The sequence below is a fragment of the Aquarana catesbeiana genome, linkage group LG11 (assembly GCF_042186555.1).
Source record: "Aquarana catesbeiana isolate 2022-GZ linkage group LG11, ASM4218655v1, whole genome shotgun sequence".
Lineage (NCBI taxonomy): Eukaryota > Metazoa > Chordata > Amphibia > Anura > Ranidae > Aquarana > Aquarana catesbeiana.
Window position 1 is genome coordinate 202,281,512 of NC_133334.1, and position 6,157 is coordinate 202,287,668.

The window sequence follows — 6,157 nt, forward strand, 5'->3', positions numbered from 1 at the left end:
TTAGAACTTTCTTCAAATCTAGGTCCGGCGGGCTTTTGGGAAAAAGTCCGCCAGGAAAAGTCCGCCGGTGCCTACACACGGGCGGATTGTCCGGCACACTCTGGTCCGCCGGACCAAGTATGCCGGAAAGTCCGACCGTGTGTACGCGGCATTAGTGGTAGGTTGACTAAAGCACATAAACCCGAAGTATAGTAACAAGTCCTATTTACAATGTCGGAACACCCAACAAAAGGACAGTATGCGACCGGTCTAAACTTCGTGGCATGTTCACCAATGCCAGGACCCTGGTGGACAAGATGAGTGAACTAGAGATACTGTTGAACGAGGAGGATTTAGATTTTGTGCGAATTTCAGGGTCCTGGTTCAACAGCTCTCATGATGGGGTAGTGACCTGGCCATTTTATAGATAGACATCTCCTATCCTCATATTGATTAGTGGTTCCAAATTAATAACTATTGCAGTAGAGAACAGAAACAAAAGATACACTCTGCATCTTTCCAAATAACTGTTCTGCTTTATTATGACGCAATTGAAGGTTTTTATACACATGATTACGTAGGTATCACATTAGTATTACAATTGTGTGTTTATGGTAACAAGGGGCAAACTAATTCTAATCAGGACTTGAAAGAATGCAAACATGTAATGAAAACATTATTAGTGCCGTGTGCACAGTGAGGGCAGTGTGCAATACATACAAAATAGAATACAATTATATACAGAACTTACAAATTTCCTTTACAGTCTCCTCTCTTTTGATCAATATTTTGATCACTAACCCTACCTGTTATCACCTTTAACCTGGAACCTCAACACACTTATGTGGAGGTAGTCCTAGCCAAAGAGGCAAAACTCCATTGTGGACACTATAATATATGAGCAACAAATGATTGATAAGACATATTTACAGAGTACTGGCTGTAAACACTCATGTGGCCAGAATGGCCTTCTAACTTATCAGTAGGGATGAGCCGAACACCCCCGGTTCGGTTCGCACCAGAACCTGTGAACGAACTGAAAATTCGCACGAATGTTAGAACCCCATTGACATCTATGAGACTCGAACGTTCAAAATCAAAAGTGCTCATTTTAAAGGCTAATTTGCATGGTATTGTCCTAAAAAGGGTTTGGGGACCCGGGTCCTGCCCCAGGGGACATGTATCAATGCAAAAAAAACTTTTAAAAACGGCATTTCTTTCGGGAGCAGTGATTTTAATGATGCTTAAAGTAAAAAAAAAAAAAGTGAAATATTCCTTTAAATATCATACCTGGGGGGTGTCTATAGTATGCCTGTAAAGTGGCGCGTGTTTCCCGTGCTTAGAACAGTCCCTGCACAAAGTGTCATTTTTAAAGAAAAAAAGTCATTTAAAACTGCTTGCGGCTTTAATGTAATTTCGGGTCCTGGCAATATGGATGAAAATCAATGAGACAAACGGCATGGGTACCCCCCAGTCCATTACCAGGCCCTTTGGGTCTTGTGTGGATATTAAGGGGAACCCCGCACCCAAATTAAAAAAGGAAACAGCAGTATACAAGCTCTGTACTCTAAACAGCAGTATACAGGCGGTGCCAACAAGATAGGGACTGTAGGTTTGTTGTTAAGTAGAATCTGTTTGTAATTTTGAAATGGTACATTTTTAACATGTTTAGCTTCAGCCAAAAAATCTATTTTAAGCTTTTTGGAAAACATAGGGAAGGGTTATCACCCCTGTGACATTTGTTTTGCTGCCTGTGCTCCTCTTCAGAAGATTTCAACTCACTTTTTGTCCCAATGACAAATGTTTTTTGAAAATGTGGGTTTTTTTGTGAAACAAGGATTGGTGATAAAGCATCAGTGGAAAGGAGAAATGTTTTTCCCATATTAACTCTTACAGGAGAGAATTTCCCTTCCTAGGGGTAGATTTCATCTCACTTCCTGTTGTCTCCTTCTGTTTGCAAGTAGGAGTCGTTTGTAAGTTGGATGTTTGAAAGTAGGGGCCTGCCCTATATACTCAGCAGAAATTTGGGCCTTAGGTGTTGTTGTGGCCACAATACTGTAAGCCCTCACAGGGCCCTGCTGTGAAATATTAGATCAAGAATTGTAATTACATGCCCAACAGGGGCAGAAAAATTGGGCCTTTGGTGGTGGTGGTGCTGCTGGTGCCACAACACTGTAAGTCCTCACTCGCTCTTGGTGGACGCAGAAACGGGCCCTGCTGTGAAATATTAGATCAAGAATTGTAATTATATGCCCCTGTTGAACAGGGGCTGAAAAATTGGGCCTTAGGCACTGGTGCCACAACACTGCAACCCCTCACAGATACTCTAGCTGGAACGCAGGAACGAGCCCTGCTGCAAAGTATTGCATCAAAAATTGTAATTACACGCCCCTGTTAGACAGGAGCTGAAAAATTGGGCCCTAGGCACTGGTGGCGGCGCCCAGAACCAAAAATGTTCTTACAAACTATCAGCGTGATCATTAAGGAGGAAGAGGATAATTACTCAGGATAGTCACTCAGCATCAGCATAGGCAGTCTTTGAAGGGATCTGAGATTTAAAAAAAAATAATTTGGTTACATCAGCATCAGGTGCTTGGTAGCTGGTGGTGATCCAAGACTGATTCATTTTTATGAAGGTCAGTCGATCGACCGTGTTGATGGACAGATGCACCCTGTGATCAGTTACAAAGCCTCCAGCAGCACTGAATGTGCGTTCCGAAAGAACGCTGGATGCAGGACAGGCCAGTAGCTCAATTGCATACTGTGCAAGCTCTGGCCAGTGATCCATCCTCAAGACCCAGTAACCCAGAGGATTTTCGGTAGGAAAGGTGTCCAAGTCAGATCTAGCCCCTAGGTATTCCTGCACCATGTAAAACAGACGCTGGCAATGGTTGCTGGAACCGATCATACCTTGGGGCTGCGGACTAAAAAATTGTCTGAACACATCGGTCAGATGGCCACCTTCTCCACCGCTCCTTCTTTGACCGAAGCCTCAGCAACACGTTGTCCAGAAACAGGAGTTTGTAACCTCCCAATCTCTGGGAACGCGTTGCACAGACCTTTCTGCAAGGCCTTCCGAAGATGTTTCATCCTCTGCTCCCTCTGCGATGGCAAGATAAGGTCCGCAACCTTACCCTTGTAACGTGGATCAAGGAGGGTTGCCAGCCAGTATTGGTCCTTCTCCTTGATACCACGAATACGAGGATCCTTACACAGGCTTTGCAGGATCAGGGAGGCCATGCAGCGTTGGTTTGCTGAGGGATTCGGTCCAAAGTCCTCTGGGTCACTAAGGATGACATGGTCCACAGCCACCTCCTCCCAGCCACGTACAAGTCCATGTGATTCTTGGGACTGATCCCTTAAAGACTGCTGCTGATGCTGAGTGCCAGGCTCCACCTCCATACTGACACAATCCTCCTCGTCCTCTTCCTCTTCCTGTGTGATCAGCGGGCACGCAGGAACACTGTCTGGATAAAGGGGGCCTTGAGAGCTAAGGAAGTCTTCCTTTACCTGCCTCTGTTCTGCCTCAATGCCCTGTCCATTATTCCACGCAGCATGTGCTCCAACAGGTGGACAAGGGGGACAGTGTCACTGATGCATGCACTGTCACTGCTCACCATCCCCGTGGCCTCCTCAAATGGTGACAGGACAGTGCATGCATCCTTGATCATGGCCCACTGGCGTGGGGAAAAAAAACAAGCTCCCCTGGCCCTGTCCTGGTGCCATAGTTGCATAGGTACTCAGTAATGTCCCTCTACTGCGTGTGCAGCCACTGTAGCATGGCCAACGTTGAGTTCCACCTGGTGGGCATGTCACAGATTAGGCGGTTCTTGTGCAGGTTAAACTCCTTTTGGAGGTCTGCCAGCTGAGCACTGGCATTATATGACTGGCGGAAATGCACACAGACTTTCCTGGCCTGCCTCAGGACATCCTGTAAGCCCGGGTACCTGCCCAAGAACCGCTGCACCACCAAGTTAAGGACGTGAGCCAAACAGGGCACATGGGTCATTTGTCCCTGTTGGAGGGCAGAGAGGAGGTTGGTGCCATTGTCGCAAACCACCATTCCTGCCTTAAGTTGGCGTGGCGTCAACCACCTCTGAACCTGCCCCTGCAGAGCTGACAGAACCTCTGCCCCAGTGTGGCTCCTGCCCCCCAAGCACACCAGCTCATGCACCGCATGGCATCTTTTGGCCTGCATACTTGCGTAGCCCCTTGAACGGCTACGGAGCACCGCTGGTTCCGAGGACAAAGCAAAGGAAGAGGCCATGGAGGAAGAGGAGGGGGTAGAGGAGAGAGGTGTGTCACAATCATTAGTAGTGGCATTTTGGAGGCGTGGTGGTGGAATAACCTCCAACACTACTGCACCTTGTCCTGCATCCTTCCCAGCTGCCAGCAGAGTCACCCAATGCACGGTGAAACTTAGGTAACGTCCCTGTCCATGCCTGCTGGACCATGAGTCAGCGGTAATATGCACCTTACCGCTGACCGCCCTGTCCAGCTAGGCCAAGACATTGCCTTCCACATGCCGGTAGAGAGCTGGAATCGCCTTCCGTGAGAAAAAGTGGCGTTTGGGTACCTGCCACTGAGGAACCGCATATTCCACAAACTCACGGAAGGGGGCAGAGTCTACCAACTGAAAAGGCAGCAGTTGAAGTGCTAGCAATTTTGCCAAGCTAGCATTCAACTGCTGGGAATGTGGATGGCTGGGAGCAAACTTCTTTCGGCGGTGCAGCAGCTGGGGCAGGGAAATTTGCCTGGTACAATCTGACATCGGTGTACCGAAAGCAGATTGCCCACAAGTACTTGGCTGTGACACACCTAATTCTACACCTTCATTCCTCTCAGTGCAGGTCTCAGAGAGGACTGAAAGTATAGTGGGGTTGGAGATCTCAGCTGATGAGGTGCAAGGAGAGGTCCTCTTTGTTCTTTGATGTGGGTCTTTTAGACACGCTTGCCAATGAACTGCATGGCAGGTCAACATATGTCTGGTCAAGCATGTGGTGCCCAAGCGGGAGATGTTTTGGCCACGCGAGATACGCTTGAGACATATGTTGCAAATAGCAGCGGTGCGATCTGATGCACTCGTCTCAAAAAAGGCCCACACCAAAGAACTTTTGGAATAACGCGCAGAGACAGCAGCGCCCTGCACATGCGGAGCTTTGGGGTGTGATGCAGTCAGTGTGCTACCCTTAGGCTGGCCCCTGGAGGGCATCCTGCCTCGTTGGTGATGTGCCTCCTCCTCCTCCTCTCTCCTATCAGGCACCCACGTTGAGTCAGTGACCTCATCATCCCCTCCCTCCTCATCACTGGAGCAAACCTGGCAGTATGCTGCAGCAGGGGGAGCATGACTGCCAGATTGCTGTCCTTCTTGGGCACCCCATCTGTCCGTGCTCACGTTACTGCCTTCATCTAGCTCAGTATCATCATCAGAGCCTTCTAAACGCTGGGCATCCTCCTGGAGCATGTACCCAACACTGTGGTCAAACAGTTCGATGGACTCCTCAGGAGGACATGGTGGGGCTAGGGAAGGAGTCACTGATGCCATTGAGCCGATGGAAGAGGCCACGTTGGCAGCTGCTTTGCCAGACAAAGTACCCATGGGTGAGAGAGGATGAGGAGGATGAGGACGGCTTGGTCATCCACTCGACCAAGTCTTTCGCATGTTGCGGCTCAACACGGCCAGCTGCCGAAAAAAAGGCCAAGCATGTCCCACGGCCACGTGCTGATGAGGATGCACCGTCTCCATGACTAGCACTGTTGCCCCTAGACACAGAGCCTGCTTGCCCTCTTTTAGTGGCTTGTGACTGTCTGCCTCTCCTTGTTGGCCTTCCAGACATACTAATGGCCTGTAGCTGCACTAAGCTTGGATATATATATATATATATATATATATATATATATATATATATATACTGGTACTGCAGCTAGCAAAATCAACTGCCTGCCTGTAGTATGAGAACACCACCAACCTTCTACAGGTATCTTTAGCTGAACACTGTGCAGAGCTTGCAAAAAACTAACTTGTAGCTTATTTAGCTGCCTGCGGTAGTGATAAGATCAGGAAAACATCACCAACCTTCGGCAGGTAGCTTTAGGTGAACACTGTGCAGAGCTCGCAAAAAACTAACTTGTAGCTTATTTAGCTGCCTGCGGTAGTGATAGGATCAGGAAAACACCA